We start from the raw sequence: 22,515 nt of genomic DNA, 5'->3' as shown, positions 1-22,515 counted from the left end.
TTTATCCAGACAAGTCGATGCTTTGATACGGAGTAGCAGTGAGAACAAAGTGGCTGTAAGATGTTGGAGATGTGGTTCTGAAGGTCACCTACGACGGCATTGCAGAACACCCCAGGGCACGGATAATAAAACGGATGAGTTGACAAGACCAGTGAATGCTTTAAGACCGAATAGTGGTGAAACGAAACCGACCCTAAAGTGCTGGAATTGCGGTGTTGAAGGCCACCTACGAAGGAACTGCAGAACTCTCCAGAGCTCGGAAAATAAGGCATACGATTTAAACAGACAATTAAATGCCATGGGAAGGAAAAGGACTGACAAGAAACCAAAGTGCTGGAACTGTGGAGCTGAAGGCCACGTACGAAAGAATAGCAGAACACCCCAGGGTACGAAAATTGAGACACTTTCTGAGCAACGACGCAGGAAACAAATTAATGACCATATCAAGGAACGGAGGTTGCCAGATAATGAAAAACCCTGTTTTAAAGCGCTTAAGATCTCTATAGTGAGTGGCAACAATAACGGACTGTCCATCAATGGGAATATCGATGAAGTTCCTTGCAATATGATCATTGACACAGGAGCTAATGTTACCATCATTAAGAAAGATTTAGCTGAACAGTTTAAAGATAAACTTATTTGGACGCCATCCTGTGTTACCCTTCAGACTGCGTCTGGTGACAAGATCGACATAACTGGGAAGTTAAACGTAAATATCACGTTTGGAAGTGCCGCCTACCATCACTCGGCATATGTGGCGGATATTACAGATCCATGCATACTCGGATTGGACTTTTTAAGGAAATACAATTTTTCCTTAGATTTCAAAAACAATAAGCTACTTTTAGCATCTGATGGCATGACTATCCATCGTCAAAAGGGATCCTTGCCTGGAAATGTCGACGCCTTGTCCGAAAGATCGAGCTCGGGAAGCCGCCGAAATCATGCTAGGGTCGAAAAGAAACGCAAGACTACCAGCTATTCTCCATCTCAGAAGCTCTTCGGTCGAGACCTTCGTCTGCCTTGTGACCGCCTGTTTGCTCGCCGTACGGATGCGCCTTCATCGCCTGAGGAACACATCCAAAATGTCCAGGCCCGGTTTGAAGGGATGCACCGTTCTGCACGAAAGCGAGTCAACTTGGCGACGGAGAAAGTGAAGACCAGATACGACACGCCAGCTACTAGACTTAGATCCAACAAAGGAAACAAGGTGTGGTTGTGGAACCCGATTCAACGAAAAGGACTGAGTCCTAAATTACAGTCACCTTCGGATGATCCGTATACAGTGCTGAACAGACTAAATGACGTCATGGTTCGTATTCGTAAGTCTTCGAACTCTAAACCTAAAGTCGTTCATTACGACAGGTTAGCTCATTACTATGGCCATAGTACGTAATGTAAATAATTGTAAATAGTATCAGACCATGGTCCTTTATGTTTTTAAATGTGTATTTGATTTGATTTGTATTTAGTATTTGTTTTGTATTTAGTATTTGATAGCATTTGATTTGTTTAAGTTGTTATTGCATTTATTGTTCATGTTGTTTGATATTTTGATGTAATGTTTATGCCTCAGTTGCATTTATGCCACAGTTGTAAGTTTAGCTTCCTGTCCAGGGATTGTACTGCCCGGGACGTGCAGTCCTTGGGAAGGGGGCAGTGTTACGAATTTGGTATTTAAAAAGCTAATGTTAGTTTAATTGTAAATTAAATGGTTTTATTTCTCGCGCAGTGCAGCGCGTGACGAATATTAAAAGAAAGCTAAGCAGGAAAATTGAAAATACAAGAGCGCGTGCATTAAATAAATAAATATCTCTTTTTGATTTCGAGAAAGTACTGGAAAATTCTATCGCGTGATTTTAAAATCTTATAAAAGGAGGAAAGCATCTCAATTTGCGGTAGTTGCTTAGTTTTTGTTGTTGCTTAGAAAACTGCTCTTGTTGATTGTAGCGAATTCGCGGATTAGCGTTCTTTAGCTGTTTTGAATTACGTTCTATTGGACATTTGAGTAGGTTAAAGATAACTACTGTGAGATATTGTAATACTGCATGATAATTTGAGAAAATGTAAGCATTTTTGTTGTGATAATAATAAATTTTTGTTCATTTTTCATCGGACTTGTGCATTCATTTCGTAACGAACCCGTACGCACGCAACAATATATTACAAGTGCTATGTTAGTCCAAATAAATTATCCAATTATTTTGTAATTATAATTACAATGAAACTGCAACTAGTTTTTGCAATTGGTTGTAGGAAAAAATGTCACCCGGAAAAAAAAGGAACGGGAAGATGGTCACCGGAAAATAAGGAAACGGAAAATAAGTCACCCTTCGTCTGCAATGGGAAATGTAAGGCATGTTTAGAAAGATCGCCAAGCTGGGAGATAAAAGTTTTATCACAGCAACCGTAGCTTCGGATAACCGAAACTTCTGAGAATTATTGCAAGATGTGGGAGCTTCTTTTTCTCCCTTATGGTAAAAATAGATGGGTGTCCAGCGGGGAAAGGCGGGTTGTCCAGTGAGTGTCATTGTCAGGTCTTTAGTAACTGCTCCCCTCACTCCCCACGTAGTTATAGCCTTAAGCTGCCGTTTAGTGAAGCATTGATTGTCGCATAATTGAAAATGAATTCATCTGAGCTTCGGTATAAAACAGTATTATAACAAACAGTTGTAGATGCAATTTAAGTCACGGTTTGCGATAAGAATAGTACTCAATTTTTTAGCTAATTAATTGTCGCATATTTTTTTTCCTCATTTGATTTTAATTAAAAGTAACGTATTTGCACAGGAAACAATTGTTTAATTTTGCATTTAAGGCTGAATAGGAAAACAATGAAAATCATAGTTATTAAAAATTAAGAGGTTTATTTCAAAATTATATTAAAATTTTAAAACCAAATTAAAATTGATCCTACAATCATGTAATCTGGATTTAAACATTTAATGTATAATGAACCCTCTTGTGGCGACCTTTTCCAAAAGAATTACCCAGAGTAAAAATAAACGCTTGTATTAAGCATTATCTCTCTTCTAAGACAACCACCTCCACCGAAGACCAAAATAATTGGAAGTATAGATGATCGTCTAACAGAGGATTTAATATACTTTTACAATGCACCAGTGCGTTATCCACCTAGATCCGAACCCTCTAGTAGCCCATAAACGATTGGCGACCACTTCCAAAAGTGACCAGCATTTCTAAATGTATAAATAAACACCTGCAATGAACAACATCTTTCTAAGGTGATCACCTCCACAGAATACCAAAAATCAACTATAAACATGAATTGATATCTTAGAAAGATTTTTTACTCATAGTAGTTACATTCGTTACAATTACGTGTAAAGCTTAAGGAAACTTATAAGAGGCTGAGAGGTTAAGTTGCTGAATACTGGTAGTTAGACCTGGGTTCGATTCCTAGCAAAGTGGCTTTTCGTGGTTTTCCTCACATATAACGTGTTTTCCTTAAAAAGCCCGAATTAGTTCTGTTTCCGCGAGTCCTCTTTCAGCGGTTTTTTAAAATTCTTCCTATTCCCGCGAAATTGAAGGGTACGGTACCTTTCCCACAGCTCCTCAGGAGACGTCACAATGAGTCATTATGATGAGCTGGGTAGTTTTCTTCGTGAATAAGTTAGTCTTCGTAAGATTTAAGACATATATTATTTTAGGCTCTTTTTGAAATCTTAAGTTTCATTCCATTTGTAATTCTGTTACAATATTAGTTGTTATTTTGACATCTTAATCAATATGAATGTTTTAGACATTATCTGAACTAAAAGGGAAAAACCTTTAGCCGTTTATAAAGGTTACCAGTATCGAATTCAGAATAAAAATAAGGAAAATGTAGTTTATTGGATTTGCATAAAAGAAAGAATTAAAAACTGCAAAGGCGCAATTAAGACCAAAGAAGTCGTCGTTTTACAAGAAGAACGTCGTTTTAGAACGAATATTTACTCTGAAAGATTTTATTATAACTCACCTTTATGCAGAATTTTGGAAGAATATTGTTTTTACTTCCTTGTACGAAGTAAAATGGAAGCATTGTAATCGCGAAAAGTTTCAAGCAGCATATTTCAACGAAAATATCCATTTTGACCGCTTTCGAATGCAATTTAACGATGTTTTTGCGTGATATCTGTATGTAAGGACAGAATAAAAGACTCGTTTCCTCCAAAAAAATTATAAAACTGCTTTAAAATTAATTCTGAAGAGAATTTTTCGCGGCGTCTGTACGAACGTATGTACGTACGTACGTATCTCGCATAACTCAAAAACGAGTAGTCTCAGAACGTTGAAATTTTGTATGTAGGACAACTATAACATGTAGAAGAGCACCTCGTATTTTGGTTGCAATCGGCCGCAGCAAACGTATATAAATATATTTATATATATATCCACTCTATTACCCGGCTCAGTGATCTCAGTTTCTTTACCCTTATATGTTTGTAAATTGTACATTTTTTGCTTTAAAAAGGATTGTATTATGTTGTTTTTATCTTCCGGTTAAGGTTTTTATGCCTTTAGTAAATCTGTATGCAATATTTTTAGAATTATCAACAATTTTAAAGTTGTCTAAGTGCCGCTAAGCCTTTTTTTAATGGCAGCCATTGATGTTTACATTTGAAACAGGAGACTAGTGGATTTGTTGCCAATCTAGAGAAACTTAGCTTCGCAACAACAAAGATAACGCATTCATTTATTATTGCCAATTAAATCATGCTTAATTTTTTCTGGAATTTTTTCGAGGAAATAAGTGTTTAAGATTTACTTTGTAATTTTTAATATGGATATTTTGAGTTTTTATGTATTTTTGCCTTGTCGCGAAGTGAGAACTGAATTAATTGAATGAGAAATACTCAATCGTCTGTGAAAAACTGTTTCTTTTTTGTTTTGTTTGCTTAATTTCATTTATACATCATTCTAACTTTATTATAGTATTTGAACAGAACACGTGGCAACGATTAGATAATTCTTTAAATGATGTAAATTTTGTGCATTCTGAGTTATAATACGAACGAAATATAATACTGTTAAGTGAACTTAGAGCCAGAGTGTAGCTATGGTAAACAAATAGAGTGAATTTTAAAGAATACATTTATGCTATTGTGGTTTATGCGCTGTCGGCGAAGTAGGTTTAATTCAATCCAATAAGTTTAAACGAAATGCAAGAAAAAATACGTATAATTTAATATTCCGTACAAGGAAGTCATGTGGTGTACTCATCGGATTTTTTACTTTAGGAAACAATCTTTTAGTGCATTGCCAAAATCATTGCAGAGTTTGAACATCTCTCTCTCTCTCCTTTCAAACACAGTATTATCTTCATTCATGCAAAGATCTGAGATCGTACATATTTTTCGAATATTTATTTTAAAAATTCTTTTTTTTTTTTTTGAATTTTTATTTTTCATTTTTTTATTTTTATTTTATTATTTATTTATTTATTTTGTTTTCCTACCTTTTGGGAGAGGCCAAGGTCCATTCGGCCCCCGCTATGCAACCCCTTTGGGAAGGAGGCTAATGCAGACTGATGATTTCGCGGAAACAGGAATGATTTTGACAACCGCAGAAACAGGAATCGCAGAACAAGGAAGACACCGAAAGCCCTCCACGAAGACAACTCTTCTTTTAGGCAGATAACTTTCTTGCGCTTTGTTATAAATAAAACCAAATTAAAGAAACTTATTCATTTTACTATCTAAATTGAGCCCCAAATAAATCACACGTGGAAGCTTTTCGTATTCAGAACCTAAAACGTATCAGAACGAAAAATTAAATAAGTTTAATTATTTAACTTGGTTATACAGAATTCCAATTTTTAATTTATCCCCAGTTTCCTTTGAAACTCAGAGATTAACTTTTTTGACTTTCGACCACTAGCAACCGAAAGGTAAAAATCGTTGAATATTGGTAGTTCGACTGGCGTTCAAACCATGGCGGAAGGGCTGCTTACAAGGAAATTTTCGTGGTTTTCTCCATGTGTAACATAAACACGAGTCAGTTTCTATCAGACGTATGAAATAATTTTAGCATCAGCTCCACTCTATAAAGTGTCCTCCATGAAGGCATCCATATCCTCTCGGCAGAGCAGATAATCTTATGGTACTTCGCCATAATCTAAATGATCTGATTTGCTACTCTCATACTGAAGCCTGTGATGCTTTAATTAATGTTTTATTTATCATAAACTATGTTAACTGCTTTAAATTAACCAAATCAGGATTTTTCTGTTAGATTTCCTTTTTCAAATTTTTGACATCATTGTAGAAGCCCAAATATGTCAGATCGTTTTAGTAAGACGTATTATTTGTAAAACTAAGTAACAAAATTTTAGATTTATATCATTTTTTAAAATTTGTAAAAATAAACAAAAAGGGGAAAATTTTCATTTATACATTATAATTATTTTCTGTTCATCTTTTATGACAATTAGTATATTTTTGAATTTTCCTCAACTGTCAAATCTTCTTGTATTTCTATATACCTATAGATTTTTTACAATCTAGCCCCAATTTTACAGTTTTTACATTAATTATTAGAAGAGTTTGATGTAATTAATCATGCATGTCGCACATTGATTCGCTAATTTAGAATTTTCAGAATTGTTGTAAGCACTACTGTAGATGATTGGTCTTTTCTAGCAAATTGCCAATTTTAAGATTCAATAAATCCAACTCAATCAACCCAATTTTAAGATTCAATAAAGGCACTGAAGTTATTTAATATTAAAGAACTCTGGGTGATTTAGAACTCCCGGACAATTGTACCCAAGAAATGATTTCAAAAATGATCTGCTACATCTATTAAAATTTTTCTATCCCTTGACCAACTAATATATACTGCATTTTCCCCTCATTTCTTCTTAGGTTACTTGTATCATGAAAAAACACACGTGGGCTATCTGCCTAAGAGAAGGGATGTCTTCGTGGACGACTTTTATAGGAAACTTGCTCTCATTTACTTTATAAATGAAGAAAATCGCGAAATTTCTCTTGGAACCAACTTGTTCGCTGGGATTTGAAAGCCAGTCGAACGATCAGTGTTAAGCGATCTTACCGCTGTAGCACTATGGGCTGCAATACGTATCATGCTTTATGAACTTAGAGCACAAATGACCTTCAGTCCTCGTATATCAACAAAGCCTGGAACCGTTTCTCATAAAAATAAAATTACTAGAAATATTAGTAAAAAGACATGTAAGTATTTTAGTTGAGTTTGTATTCAATTAATCACCTTCATGTAACATATAAGGATATAATTTACGTAATGATGCGGTAAATTTTTGAACACGTTAGGATCCTAAAAAAAGTTAGCAAAAGTTAATGACTGGAACCAGATTTAAATAAACAAATACTGTTTTACGCCAATGCTGTAATTCGACAAAATGTGTTTCGCTTATATACCAATCTCTGCAGAAGGGTGAAAATTGTAACCAATGCAAAAATGTCTAAATTCACTTTTGCCGCATAAATTTTCCTTAAAATGAAAAAAACAACTTTCAGTACACATAAATCATTATATGAATGAATGGTAAATCTTTACTGCAGAATACATAAACCTTATTTCCAACTTATGTAAAACTTTTCGCCCACAAAATGAGATAAAAAAAAGGTAAATGTGTATTACGTCAAAAACTTCTTTACGTACATAAATAAAATCAAGTCTAAAATTTTTGCATTATTTAACATCAAGACTACATTTTGCATGTTAATATTAAAAAAAATTACCTGACTAAATTACTCCTAAACGATTGTTTACAAGCCTATAATTTGTTTGATCAAGTGTGACTAAGCTGCAAAGTACTAAATAATATATTCTCTTGCAAAATCTTGTGGACTTTGTGATGTCTTGGAAAATCGGAACAGCAAATTATACGTATGATTGCTAAATATTATATTCGTAAGATAATTAATTGAATTAATTTCACAATCATCATAAAGAGAGCCTGAAATGCTCCAACATACACATTTTCAAAATATAAAGTATGAAAAAGCACAAATGCGATGGGACTCGGAGACATGAAACAAAGAACACAGTATCTGCAGAACGAAATTAAAAGGAAGAAAAGAGCATAAAATCTGCGAAACACAATAAATTACGGGTGGGAGGGGGGGGACTTGAAACTATTTTACGAATTATTCTAAGGGTTAAAAATATCACCTACTGCTGAAGTAGAATGTCTTTAAAAAAACATTTATGACTTACCTAAAAGATAAAAAGAAAAAAACACAAGTACACTATAAATTCATTAATACAAGCGTCCTATACAAGTAATCGAATATTTAAGAATGCTTTTTTAAAATCATTATTTATCTCTTACGCTGTTCATCATTTACATTAAAAAAACATACTGTTGAACATTGAAGAATGAGGGACCATAGAGATAGTTTTAATTATTCTAAGGGGTGTATCCATAATATTTTTTTACAAGTAAGACTTTTTCCATTTTTTTCTTCCCTTTTTGTTCTAGTGATCTCCTGCTCGGGTTTTATGACATTCTGTGAATATCTATAAGGTTTTTCTCCCGCCTTCTTAGCATGCCTTCATGTTGTAGTGGTCAGTACACTCCGTGCGTATTCGAAAGGTCGGTGGTTTGAGTCTCGGCGAGGGTATTGCTCATTTTTTCATATCTCCTGCTTTCAGAAAAAAATTATTACCTCTATATATTTACTGAAAAGTCTAAACAGCTTGGTCTAATAAATTGCCTTAATGTCCTCAGACTAAATACTATTATAATCACCACAAGACATAAGTTGGACGCCAGAATGTTATCGATGGAAAAGAAACGTAAAATTTTAATTCACTTCCTCAGAATAATGATTTATTAATAATAAGCTACATTCATGAGATGGCTCTAACCTAGTATACAGGATGGTTCAAAACTATATGTCAAAAATGTAAAGGCAGGTAGAGGGAATAAGCAGATTTGTGCGGTAATGCCGCATTTGTGTGTGCGGTAATGCCGCATTAAAGCGCTAGCACGTAAAGCAGTATGAATCACAGGAAATTGGAAAGATAAGTAAAGGAAAAAAATTACTAACAGTTTACAGTAGATGCTCGAAAGATCAGCCTCCAACAGCGATAAAAGATTCACAGCGGCGGCGCACTGATCGGCATACATTAGAAAAGACGTCAAGCATGTAGAGCACATGTTCAGCAGCAACAGACAAGTGGCCAACAAGATTTTCTGCAGATGTGACTGGACTCGTACACGAGTTTTTTAATATGACCTCAAAAGAAGAAATCTAAGCAGGTTAAATCAGGAGAACGCGATGGCCAGGGAACTGGTCCGCCCCGTCCTATCCAGTTCTGGTCGTAGACACGTCCAGGTGATTCCTGATATTCCGGTTGAAGTAAGTTGGGGTTCTATCGTGCTGGAAGAAAGAATAGAGTTCATCCGCGAACAGCTCGAGGAACATCGACGAAAAGTTCAGGTAAAACGTCCTGTAGGAAGATGCTGTACATGTGGCCAGTTAAATGATTGGGTAGAATGTACGGTCATATTAAGTTATCGTGCGCAATGCTTGTCCAAACAATAATGGAAAACCTTTCTTGGTAGGCGTGTGTTATTGTGTCATGTTGGTTATCATGAGCGCACAGATGAGAATGATGAATGTTAAATGTACCCAACTGCGTCAAGGTAGCCTTAGGAGTGAATAAAGCATCTGTAGGAGGGAAAATTTGATAGCCTGCCGACTGCTATGGGTACCAACGAGCAAAGTTGAGACGTGGAAAATAATCGTCAGGAGTCATTGCTTGCACTCTCTGTAAATGATACGGATGAATTTCATCTTCATGTAAAGGCCTCAAAACAATTGCATGGCTCACACCCAGCGCACTTCCAACAACTCTCGAGCTTGACGAAGGATTACACCCTACTGTGTTTAGTATTCTTTCTTCCATTGCAGGAATTCTGAGATATTTTCCAATGCCAGTATAACACTTGAACGCATAAGACAATCCACCCACGCTTAACTCTTGATGAAGACGCTCGAATGTTCTACTATACGGCTGATTCCACTTCGGGAATCGCTCCCTGTACATCCTTTGAGTAGCTAATTCATCTCCTCGTGCAGCCCCATACATGAACTGTATGTCGGTAAACTCCGCATTAATGAAACGATTCACGATGCTCAAGATCTATGCGGGAAAAGGAGAATACAGTTAGCCTCGCACTCATCCGCTAGCCGCGCTAGCTTTTATACGCCGCACTCATCAATGCTCTCTACTGGCTCAACGCGGCATTACTGCACACACATTCCTATAAGAAATCTGCTTATTTAGGTCCCCTCTACCTGCCTTTACATTTTTGACATATAGTTTTAAACCACCAGTACATAGCTGTCGAAAACATTTTCAGAATAACTCGAAATTTGATTAATTTTTTTTTTACATCCTCTTATAATTTCTAAGAATCAACATGTATTATTTAATACTTTTCATTCATGAGCTCACATTCACTTAGTTCTAAATTGTATCTTTAGTCAAATATTTACTTAATACCCAGTACATATACTAAAAATTGCTATTTTTCTCCCTCCTTTCTGCACGCCTTCGTGGTGTAACGCGGGAGCACACTCGGCAGGTATTCGGGAGGTCCAGGTTCGAGTCCCGGCGAGAGCATTGCTCATTTTTCATGTCTCTTGCTTCATAAAAACCTAATGACTCTACAAAGCGACGCATTCGTATTTGATTCGCTTTGTATAAAAATATGCGAATGTGTTACGAAATCTACTTGTTGGGATTTGTTCCATCGATCATTAAGAATTGACACAAATAATGCTTCATAACTGAAAATATTCCACCATAAATGGGGAAAATTTTAAAGCATGAGATATGACTAAAATATTTTCAGCTAAGTTTCGCATCATGAATCCTAACTTACCAGTTGACGTTATTAGTGGTGCAATATATGTTATCATTAAAGCGTATAATTCAATTATTTCATAGGATAACTAGGTATTTCATGAATTAACTAGTTAAGTCGATTAAAGTGTATATTAGATTAATAAGTCACCCAACCGGGATAGTGGTTAGTGAAGCTGACTGCCATACCGAGGATGAACTCGGAGAAGGCATGGATGTTTGAATGGAGGTGTTCGAATCCCGGAGAAGGCATGGATGTTTGTAAATGTATAGTGTCTGTGCGGCATGGGACACTTTAAATTTACGGAAAACCGAAAGGCCTCTTGAGAGGTTGGTTGCAGAGGGGAAGCGATGCGAGACCCTCGGACGTGCCCTCTCCTCAGGACGCCCTCCTTCAAAATTTAGGCCGGAACTGAGCAAAGTCGTATTGTCAACAGTAGAGTACGCAAGGCTCTTGCCAATGACAGGCGCAATCTTGCACTCCATGCCACAATGGATTTCGTGGGCTTGCTTCATGTTACTGTCAGACAATGGAGATAAGTCACGACAAAAATAACAACAATGGATTAATAATTTCACACTTTACTACTTGTTCTATAAAATAACTAGTTATTCTGTAGATTAACTAAAGATAGATTGTTAAAGTAAAAATATAAACAATCAAAACCAAAATTTAAAACAAAATTTAAATCAAAATTTAAAACAAATCCTTTGTTTTATAAAACAACTGATGATAAATCTCTATTCTCTTGAAAAATACATTTCATATTACGGATAGATTAACTGATAAATATTAAAATAAAACAGAATGCATAAATCTGAAATCTTTCAGATTTTCTTTTCTAAATTACGTCCAAACGGGCGTTTTTTTAACATTTTGTGTGTTACCTTTATTTATTAAATATCATGTTTTTTGCACTTAAACCATAAAATTCAATTTAACGAATCTATTTCAAAATAATTTTGAAATGAGCATATCCTTTAGAATTTCCGAGACATAGTCTAGCGCGCTGGAGATAAATCCCCCCCCCGTACAGTGTTGGAATTCCTCACTTTGAAATCGTCAAGTTTGTTAATCAAAAATTTCTAACAGCTTTACAAAATATGAAATAAATAATAAAGCAAATTATGAATTCGAAATTCGGGCTTCCAGGTGCCCATATTCGAATGGAGGACTACGTTATTCAAAATTTGATGGCTCTAGGTATCGTTGTTTTATCACGATGCGATGCAGATTCTTCATTATATAATTTCTTTAAATATAATACAATACGATAATATTTGGTGGCAACAGTTTGAAAAGTGAAACGGACATTCAGAGCGATTCGACGCAAAATCGCAAAACGAAAACAATAGTCCCTTAGGGACAAAGCTCCTTTGAACTAATAATAAATATTGTTGCTATATTAATTAAACAGCAATAAAAAATAAGAGACTATACTACACCAAATTAGGCTACTTAGTCCTGCTTTCCATAAAGTAGGACGCGTGCCATCTTTGCTAACGATCAGGCATTTTCTAATACAATAACGAAGGTATTTACTAATACTTCATAACGATTAGGCCATCATTATTCTATAAAATAACTAGTTATATCGCAGAATCCAATAATTTTATATACTTTAACTGATTCATTAAGGTATATCATGAAATATAGTTATTTTATGAGACAGCGGCTTCCAGGCCTTTAACGGCAACGTAAAATCGATCTGTGAACAAACTGTTAGTTTTCAATCAGGGACATACGAAATCGTTTATTCCACAGACGGTAATCATTAATACGTTAGAGCAAAAAAATTGTTTCCACATTTATTCTTTTCTTCCGAGGGACCTACCCTGAAACTAGATCTCTTTCCAGAACACGGCGAAACAAAGTGTGGGAAAAATGAGATCTTCCCAGAGGCATCTTGAAAAAAACCTCTTTTCTAAGTGACCTTCGTGAGGTGCAGCTAGCGCAGCGTCTTACACTTAACACTCCCTCAAGACAGCCCTCTGTAACCCTCCTGGTTAAATGAGAATTTGGCTGTTTCCCTAACTCAGATTGGCGATAATATTTGGCGAGATTTTAGAGTTCCTTTTTTTCCATTCCTTATCTTCTGAGTGACATTTTTTCCGTTCCTTATTTTCCGGGGACATTCTTTCCGTTTCCTTTTTTTCCGGGTAACATTTTTTCCGCACACCTTGCAATTACAGTGTAATTGTAATTGTTATTACATTTTGCCCAATTCTGACTACAAAACATTTTGTTTCTCGTTATTGGATATATTGAAAGAGGAAACAGTTGCATTTAGTGATTATGCAAATATATCTAATGAGTTTGACTTAATGATAAATATATTTGTCTATGCTTTAATTACATTTCATTAATTTTTGTTTTGGATTCATTTTGCCAGCGCATGAAGTTTTTTCACATAAAGTTGTTTATCTCGTTCAGACCACTCAAATAAATAAATAAATAAATAAATAAATAAATAAATAAAAACTTTGTAGAATATGAATATTCATTATATCTCCAGTGTTACAATTTTTCAAATATTTTTTTTTTATCACAAATTAGAAATGTGCTTAACTCTTCACCAGAATGACGACAAAGCATCTCAGTTTGAATCATCGTTTTCCTAACAATCCCGTTTCTTTTGCTGTCCGCGGATTCATGAAACTTTGAATTATGGATTTTTCATTAATACTTCACAACAGTTTCATTTCTGTCATTTTCAATTCATTCAATAATTTCTTTTAAAAAAAATGACTTTTTCGAATTAAAATAATTATTTTCAATAACTTGGAATGACTGAATAATGGATCATCAACATGTTCATCTTCTTCGGTTAATTTTGATTCATGGCATTGGCACGCAGTTTCAAGCTTTTAGAAGCTCTTGTTTGTTTATATGTTTCCCAGAGATAGTAATCATGAAAGTTTTATCTTTTTTACTGCATTGAACGTTACGGTTATAGTTTAATGAATTTCTTCAAAGGAATTCCTATATTCATATTTAAAGTTTTGAATAAGTTCTTAATTCTTAGGTTGAATCAAAGCCGTTAAATTTGGTGAATTGTATTATACAGTAATGTTTACCAATATCAGTTCACAAATCTTCTACAACTGTCCAAGAGCTTATATTTGCTGGAAAGGTCAAAGGTTTCGAATTTAATTTACAAGTTTTGAGTTTTGAAAATGTTTTAAAGAAATAAAGATAAAGAATCAGATGAACAACTTGATTTGATAAAGCTTCATGAAATTGCAAAATGAATTCAAAATAAAAATTGATGAAATGTTGTAGAGACATTAGGTTGTTTGGAAGGAAGTGAGATGAAAATTGAGCAATGCCCTCGGCGGAACTCGAGCCACGACCCTCTCGAATATGCGCCAAGTAGTGACCCCTATACCAAGAAAGCATGCTAAAAGTTCGGGAGAAATACCTTATATACTCCCATCCTTTTAAAGGACGACTGGGGATTAGAAGACCCAGTCTCCAAATCCTGTTGATGGAGAATCATAAACCACCAAATTTTTAATTCGGGCGCCACTGTAGAGACGTTAGGTTCTTTCGAAGCAGGGCAGATGAAAAATGAGCAATGCCCTAAACGGGACTCAATCCATGGACCTTTCGAATACGTGCCGAGCGTACTGACCACTACACCACGAAGGCATGCTACGAGAACTACCTTATAATGTAATTAAACTATGGACAACTATATTTATCAATAAGTTTGACCTATTAAATATATTTAAAGAAGCACCTTTTTTCTCTTCGCAATACATTCAACAATGAGAAAACATTTTACAGCTATAGTTGAGGAAGATGCAATGCCAGTTCCAGTTACATTCTAATTATAATTACATAGTAATTGTGAGATCTAATTACAGTTACAATGTAGTTGCAGTTACATTGTAACTATAAGTACAAAGTAATTGCATAATCTAATTACGATAATAGTCATTGTTCAATCTAATTATAGTTTTACGCAAACGATAGGGGAACGCGAACCTATTTTATTTTTTTATGAAACACTAATTGAAAGGGCAAAAAGACGTAAAGCAACTTCCGAGCCTTTCCATGAAATTAAGTTAAATATATGAAAAACCAAAGGCTGGCAGTGCAAGCACCTGGATTTATTAAAAGCAATATCATTTCCAAAATTTAGTTGTGTTTCTAAGCTTAAAATATTTATTTTTGATTCCAAAGCATTTTAATTTAAGGTAAGTCACTTAAGTTTAAGAATCTAAAAAAATGACTAAGAAGATGGAGAAGATGAAACAGAGAGAAATGAGTAAAAGAATAAAGCAAAAGAAGAAGTTATATATGACGGGAAAAAATCATAGCATAGATGTATTGAATATTCAATATCGAAATCTTAGAAATCAACCCAACGCTTTATAATGACATCATATACACAGTAAATTTCTTTACACAAATATAGAGATGAGATAATCCATTTAGAGAATGTTGTTTCATCTTCTGAAGTAAGTCTATGTGATAAATTACGCGATGCGAAATATAAAGTACTTGTGTACTTTATCGCAGTGATGACCAACTGATAAACCGTGAACAAAGGTAAAGAATCCATTGTTTTTAATTGAATTTCCATATCTGACATCCGTATCCGTATATTCTGTAAATTTCGTATACGTATCTTACAAGAATCTTGAAGAAACCTCTGCTTATTATTTCAAGATATATTCTGAAATGTTTACTTCATTAGATATTATGTCGCCTTCGAGGCTTTATAATATATTTTCAGTTAGCTCTGGAGGGTGCAGAAGCTGGCTGTCATTGTTTTACCAGAGTTTAAAGTGTTTGCCTATTTAATAATTTCGCTGTTGCAAAAAGAAGCAGAAATACAGATTTTTAGTTAGTTTTAGTTTATGTGGTATATAAAATATTAGCTTAACAGTGAAAGTATATATTTTGGTGGTATCTATATTGAATATTTCATGATTTGGTCGGATTAGACAGCACTCATTTTGGAGAATGCTATGATAATTATCAGTATTGATATTTATTAATGTCCTCAGAAGCACTGATCATATTCATAGCTGGAGAAAGTGCTGCTGTAAAGCTTTCAGAGATTTGGTATTCTTCGATCTTCGAAGCTGCAATATGCATGAAATAAGTAATAATTACATTTCGTAATTTCATACAGTACTCGATTTTATTAATGTACCATATTAAATATACTTCCTGACAAAGCAAGCAGCAGTAACAATATTAAATAAAATACACAGAGTTCATGAATTTTATGAATGATTGAGTTGTGTTAAATTACAGAAATATACAAATATTTTGAAATTCACACTGAAGTTCGTAACTAATACAGAACAGATTTTCATTCAATAATTAACAGATTCCATTCAACAATTTCCGCTTAATAATCTCCATTCAATAATTAGGTTTAAATGGGAAATGTAGCAGAATATCTCTAATAGAGCAGTACTTTTCCTTCTCTTTAATTCTGATATATATTCATCAGAGATACAATTTTCTTCGCGTTTTAAATTTCAACTTAAAAATAAAAAATTATTATTAGCGCATGTGGAAAAGTAAACAATATCCTTCCTTTGTGTTTTATTTAGAATACATTTGTTTAAGAGCCCACTTTGCAATGATAACATAACTGGCATTAGATTGCCTGCTGCTTAAAATCAAAATAATTAACTCATATCAGAAAGATTTAATTTCATAATTTTCTAAAATTTCATAATAGGGTATGAAAAGAATTGTGGAAATTTGTTTTGTTATTAAAATTTGATACATTTATCAAATAAGTTTTATGATTGTTTCCATTCGCCATAAAATGTGAGAAAAATCTGACCATCAGTAAATAAATTCGGGTTCAAGAGGCAGCTATTTAAATGTCATTTAATGTCAGGTTTTGTGTCATTAAATAGAATCAGCCGTCTTAAAGTCACTGGTAATCTTCCATTAAAATTAAGTACGGTATAATAATAACAGCTAGTACCATTTCATACACAATTACAATAGTGATAATTGTTCACCAATCTGTAATAAGTACATACAGGGGTTGGACAAAAATATGGAAACTTTAAAAAAACATGTTTCTTTGCTTAATATGGTGTAGGAAACCCGTTGGCATCCAAAACAGCTTGCAGTCTTCTCAGAATGGATAAATACAGTTCCTGTATGTTTGCCAAGGGAATATTATACCATTCTTCCTGCAAAACGATGGCAAGTTCAGATAACGATGTTGGCGGTGGATAACGAGAACGCACTTTCCGTTCCAATGTAGACCACAAAGGTTCGATAATATTCAGGTCTGATGACCAGGGGAGATGGGACAACTCATCCTCGTGCTCAGAAAACCAGTCCTGGACAATGTGAGCTGTGTGAACAGCGGCTTTGTCGTCTTGGAAGACACCATCACCATCGGGGAACAAAGTTTGTACCATGGGAGGAACTTGATCGGCCAAAATGTTCACATAAGTCTTGGCAGTCATGTGCCCTGACACAGTTATCATAGGGCTAGCAGAGAACCGCGATATGGCTGCCCAAACCATAACAGAACCCTCGCCATGTTTCACTATTGGCAACAAGCAGTCTATATTATAGGCTTGAGATGGCGTTCTCCAGACGTAAACTCGGCCAGAAGTGGGAAACAATGTGAAAGAAAACTCGTCAGACCATATTACTCGCTTCCACTGCTCTATACTCCAGGCTTTATGAATTAAACACCACCTTTTCCTGTTACGGGCATTAGCATCACTGATGAGTGGCTTCTCAATTGCAGCACGGCCAGCAATTCCCTGTTTATGAAGCTCCCTTCTAATTGTTTTGGTACTCACAGGGTTTGGTAACACAGCATTCATTTCAGCAGTAACTTTTGCAGCTATGGTCTTATTTTTCGTCACAATTGCCCTTAATGATCGTCTGTCACGATCACTCAGGACACACTTTCATCCGCGCAGTGATTTAGCAGATGATGTTTTTCCGCTTTTCAAATATGCGGAATAAATCTTCGATACAGTACCTCTTGAAACACTAAACACCTCGGCTACCTTGCTTACGGAAGCACCTACCATACGTGCTCCAACAATTTGCCCACGTTCGAAGTCTGTTAACTCTGACATAATGCAATGACAACCTCACATAACAGTACTCCGACAACAACTGAACTGTTTAGCACATTTACGAAGTTGTATAGGTGGCGTCAGTAGTCAAAAACGCCAGCGCCACCTACATATTTCATTAAAATCAATCTTTCTTTTCAAACATGCATTTCACAAGGTGTTTCCATATTTTGTCCATCCACTGTATCTTGCATAACTCAAAAACAATCAGCAGTAGAAAGTTGAAATTTCATATATGGGACTGCTATAACATCTAGTCGTGCATTTCCCTTCTTTTTATCGATATTGGCAATATCAAACACCTGCCACCCAACCAATATAGCATCGCTGACTGTCGTACCAAAGGGCCTGGGTTTGAATCCCGAAGAGCGCACGTGTGTTTGTAAATGTATAGCGTAGGTGCGGCATGGAGGCGAGTTGAAAGTCCTTTTGTGTGGTTTCGGGAAAGGGAAGAGGGGTGGGAGATCCTCGGACCCACCCCTATCAGATACACTCCATCAAAACTTGGGAGGGGGGGGGGCTGAGCTAAAGTGCAGTCACCCGAAAGGTGCTCAAGGCTGTTGCCAACGGCAGGTGTACTATACTAGCGCTTTTTGCCACGAGGAATTTTGTGGGCTTGGGCTGACTACGCCAGACAAGTGAGCATAAGCAACAGCATATCAAACATCTACGTATATAATATTTCAGTTGTGTAAAGAGAGAGCTGACTAGAGAAGGTACCAGTTATTTCAGTCGTGCCTGGGATAGCAATAGAGATAGCTTAAAACTGCTGCCTAGATGACTGGTACTTAAGAAAAGCATAACCATCTTGAGAGTTAAACATTTTATTTCTGGATGACTAATTTCATAACACATATCTTCTTGACCGGCACAGCACTATGGATAGAATCTCCACCTCACGGCATTATATAAAACAAACTACACTTTTAGACAACAGATTAAAGACTGCCAAGCAATTAATTACATGCTTGTGTAGCGATAACGAGAAGTAAAATAAGTGCGTCTAAAGCAGCGTAAGGTTTGATGAAGATTGAAATGATAGGTTTGGTTCCTTTACTTAAGGGGACTCATACACCTTAAAGCCCATAAGATGTTCGAATAGATGACTGTTGCAAAAATTGGGATAACTTCTTTATTTTAAAAGCAATTACTACCAACTTTTTACAGCTGACTAAATAATATAGCTGCTTCCTGAAATAGTAATCAGAAAGTTTGTGTTGCCACAAATATTTTTATAATTTAATCCGCTTTGTGACAACATTTTTCGTCCTGTTTCCAACTTGCGCGCACAGTTTAAAACATTCTGTTTCATAATTTAATTCCATATTTAATATATAGCTTTTATAACATTTGGAAACTATTGTGAACCTAAAATTCTAAAAATTTCATGTTAAATTTTTATTTTATTTTGAGTTGAGTTTATAAAATGTATTTTCTTAACAAAATTTGTAATGTTTTCGTTCATAAAATTTTTCAGTGTTAAAATATTCATCAAATTATTGGTTCAGTTAGAAAATAGTGCCCATATAAAGACTTCCATCAAGTTTCAAGTATGTACCATTAGCCATTTTTAAAATATCATGCGCGCAAGGTGGAAACATGGCGAAAGATTTTGTCACAAAGAGGAGTAAATTACAAAAATATTTGTGGCAACACAAACTTTCTGGTTAATAGTTTGCAAAGCAGCTATATTATGTAGTCAGCTGTAAAAAGTTGGAAGTAATTGCTTTTAAAATAAATAAAATATCCCAATTCTTGCAACAGTCACATATTTGAAGACCATGAGGGGATTAAGGTGTATGAGTCCCCTTAAGTTTTAAATAGAATCTGTAGTAAGTATAATTTCATACATCATGAATATAAAAATATTTTATTTTTGTTAAAAAATCAATGAAATGAGCAACAACAGTTTCCTGGAGGCTGTCGCGTTATTTCTCGCAAAGGCATTTCTTTTTATACAGAAAAGCGACAGTAGGAAAATTATCAGAAAAAAGAAATACTATTGGTTTCCATTACACAGGTTTTCATGGAGGAGCGAAATGCGGTATAGACAATACATTTTGATAAATGACATTTTAAGATAGGCATGCTTGATATTTGGCGGATGACGAAGTGGGGAAAAGATAATCCATAGCGTGCATGAATATGTCTGAGCATGGAATAGTAATAAGCATTACGAATTTTTATTAGTAAAATTTTAATATGCAGTCGCCCAGTTGATATAGTGGTTAGGGAAGCCTGACTGCGATACCGAAAGGCCTGGGTTCGAATCCCGGAGAAGGCATGGTTGTAACTGTTCGTTCCTTCATAGGAGGCGATAGTGGCCCACCTATTAGATGCCTCCATAATAAAAAGACCACCACATCTGGCCTTGAATAGATTAATGGACTGTGTTATATTGTAACTGTTCACAATCTGCCATTGAAAAAAAAATAATATGCAAAAGTGTAGCAGTGGCTGTAAAATAGATAGCGGAAGAAATTAAAATTCTGTCTTAAGTTTGGTAAATCTGTTATACAAAGTTATGACATGCTGAAAGAAGATTTCGAAGACGAACTTGTATCTTTTAAGTATCACATTATCACGTGTATATCAGAACATGTATCTTTAATCAGCATCATCTCAAGGCAAGCATAACTTCAATCTACAAATATAAAAACTAACTATAAACTAAATAACTAACTATAAACTTTATCAGAACTTACTTCAGACAAACTATTAAATTTAATAGACTTCTGAACTGTGAACTTTTATGAATAGTGAACTATTTATGAACTGTGAACTATTATTAAATTTCAATATTTCACCAAAATCCTATATTATTTATTATGTATATATCCAAAATTTTGTATTTAACTCTTCATTTGTATTTTACATTATGCATTCTATATTCTATGTACGTATCATCAAAATTTCAGTTCATATTTATATGAAATTCTGTCAGTGTATGTCAAGTGTATATCAAAATCATGTATATATCAAAATCAAATTTTTCTTTTAATATTATAAAATTTAAATGAACATGGTCCCACTGAGTGAGCAGTAAAGCTGAAAGTCTTCATGGCGGCACAGCTGCTCACCCAATGGTCTCTTGTCTCTCGTATCTTTTAAGTGCGTTTATGAATGATTTAATCTTTTCAGAATGGATGGGATTCCACTGAAGACTCAGTTCGAAACAGTAGCAGTTCTCGTAATGATGAAAACAAGAAAATGTGAAGAGGAAGTTAGCTAGAAAGGCCGCCCGCATTCGACATTTGTCCTGAAATGTATGATATTATGACCTGTACAGGAGCTATAGCTCTCAATCATCCGCATATTACCTGATCTTGCTTCAGGAGACTTTTTTTTTGTTCTCGAACCTGAAATGAGCTCTATAGTGAGACTAATTTTCGCTTATTCCAGAAGTTCACAGCCATGTGACAAGATACAAAAAATGGACTTTGTTCGCAGATTTTTTTTTAAAAGCTGTGCTGTCGTTATCGAAAAAGCATGCTAAACGACGGATATTCCTTCGAAAGAATAAAGAAAGGTTTTACTAATTTAGGCAAATATTTATTCTGTATGAGGATATTCACCGAAATTTATTTTCATACCACATATCTTCCCAAAATGTAACGAAAATTATTCAAAATATGTTTTTCATTTCATTCATTTAAATTTCGTGAAAAACCAAATTCACAGCAATTTAAAGAACAGTACACTGATATTTAATGGTTGTAGTATTTTCGGAAAAAAATTAAAAAGCAAGTCGGATACCATAAACAAATTCTGATAGTTCGGGTTTTGGGAAAAGACTAATACGTTGTAATAAATATCGATACATCAAAATTATATATGTATACATAAGAATAAGCCTGTATTATTATCTCTCGCAGATCTGTATAGTTATATAGTTGTGCTACAATCAGGTATATGGAAAAAGGAGTTTTCGAAACATTAATTTGTGTCAAAACATGTCTCTGTTATTACGTGAAAAAGAACAGACCAATTTTAAAGTAAATACACTTTTTTATCGGAGAAATAATAAAATCATATATTTACAATGCTCATTAGAAAGAAGGCCTCGTGAGGCAAAGCTTGCATTTTTACACTCAATTATGACGTCACAGAAAAATAAATGAGTAATTTATCATTAGAGTTTGAGTACCGCGAACAACATATTAATTATTCGAGCAATGATGAAGGATTTATCTTTACAGCTAAATTCTTGAGCATGTATTTTGATATAAGAATATTTATGAATATTAATTTCTTTAAGGATCAAAAGGTAAGTAAGGCTGGGACGCTATGAACTGCACCATTTTAGTTGATTAAAATATTTAATCTGTGATTTTTTAAACTAGAGATATGGTCCTCCTTTCGATTTATTTATTCGCAGTTTATCGCAAGATTACCATGAACATAACCTTTTGAACTCTAAAGTAATATTTATCAGGCCCATTTCAATTGGATGCCAGCTAGTTTCAATAAAGATATTTCTTCCTGTTCGCAGGGAATTTTCTAACAAGCAGAAACTTCACTTTTTTTATCTTTACATGTGCATCTTTATTTGCCTAT

At 34.7% G+C, this 22,515-nt stretch overlaps 1 protein-coding gene across 1 annotated transcript in view; it reads right to left on the bottom strand.

Moving 5' to 3' along the window:
• LOC146998437 (uncharacterized) overlaps positions 1–22,515 on the bottom strand; it is a 163,290-nt gene that overhangs the window by 113,008 nt on the left and 27,767 nt on the right. The gene's annotated exons all lie outside the window — the stretch shown is intronic.

This window comes from Stegodyphus dumicola, chromosome 2, assembly GCF_044657685.1.
Source record: "Stegodyphus dumicola isolate Sdum_Otavi_A_Nest chromosome 2, ASM4465768v1".
Lineage (NCBI taxonomy): Eukaryota > Metazoa > Arthropoda > Arachnida > Araneae > Eresidae > Stegodyphus > Stegodyphus dumicola.
This window is presented reverse-complemented; position numbering and strand designations above follow the sequence as displayed.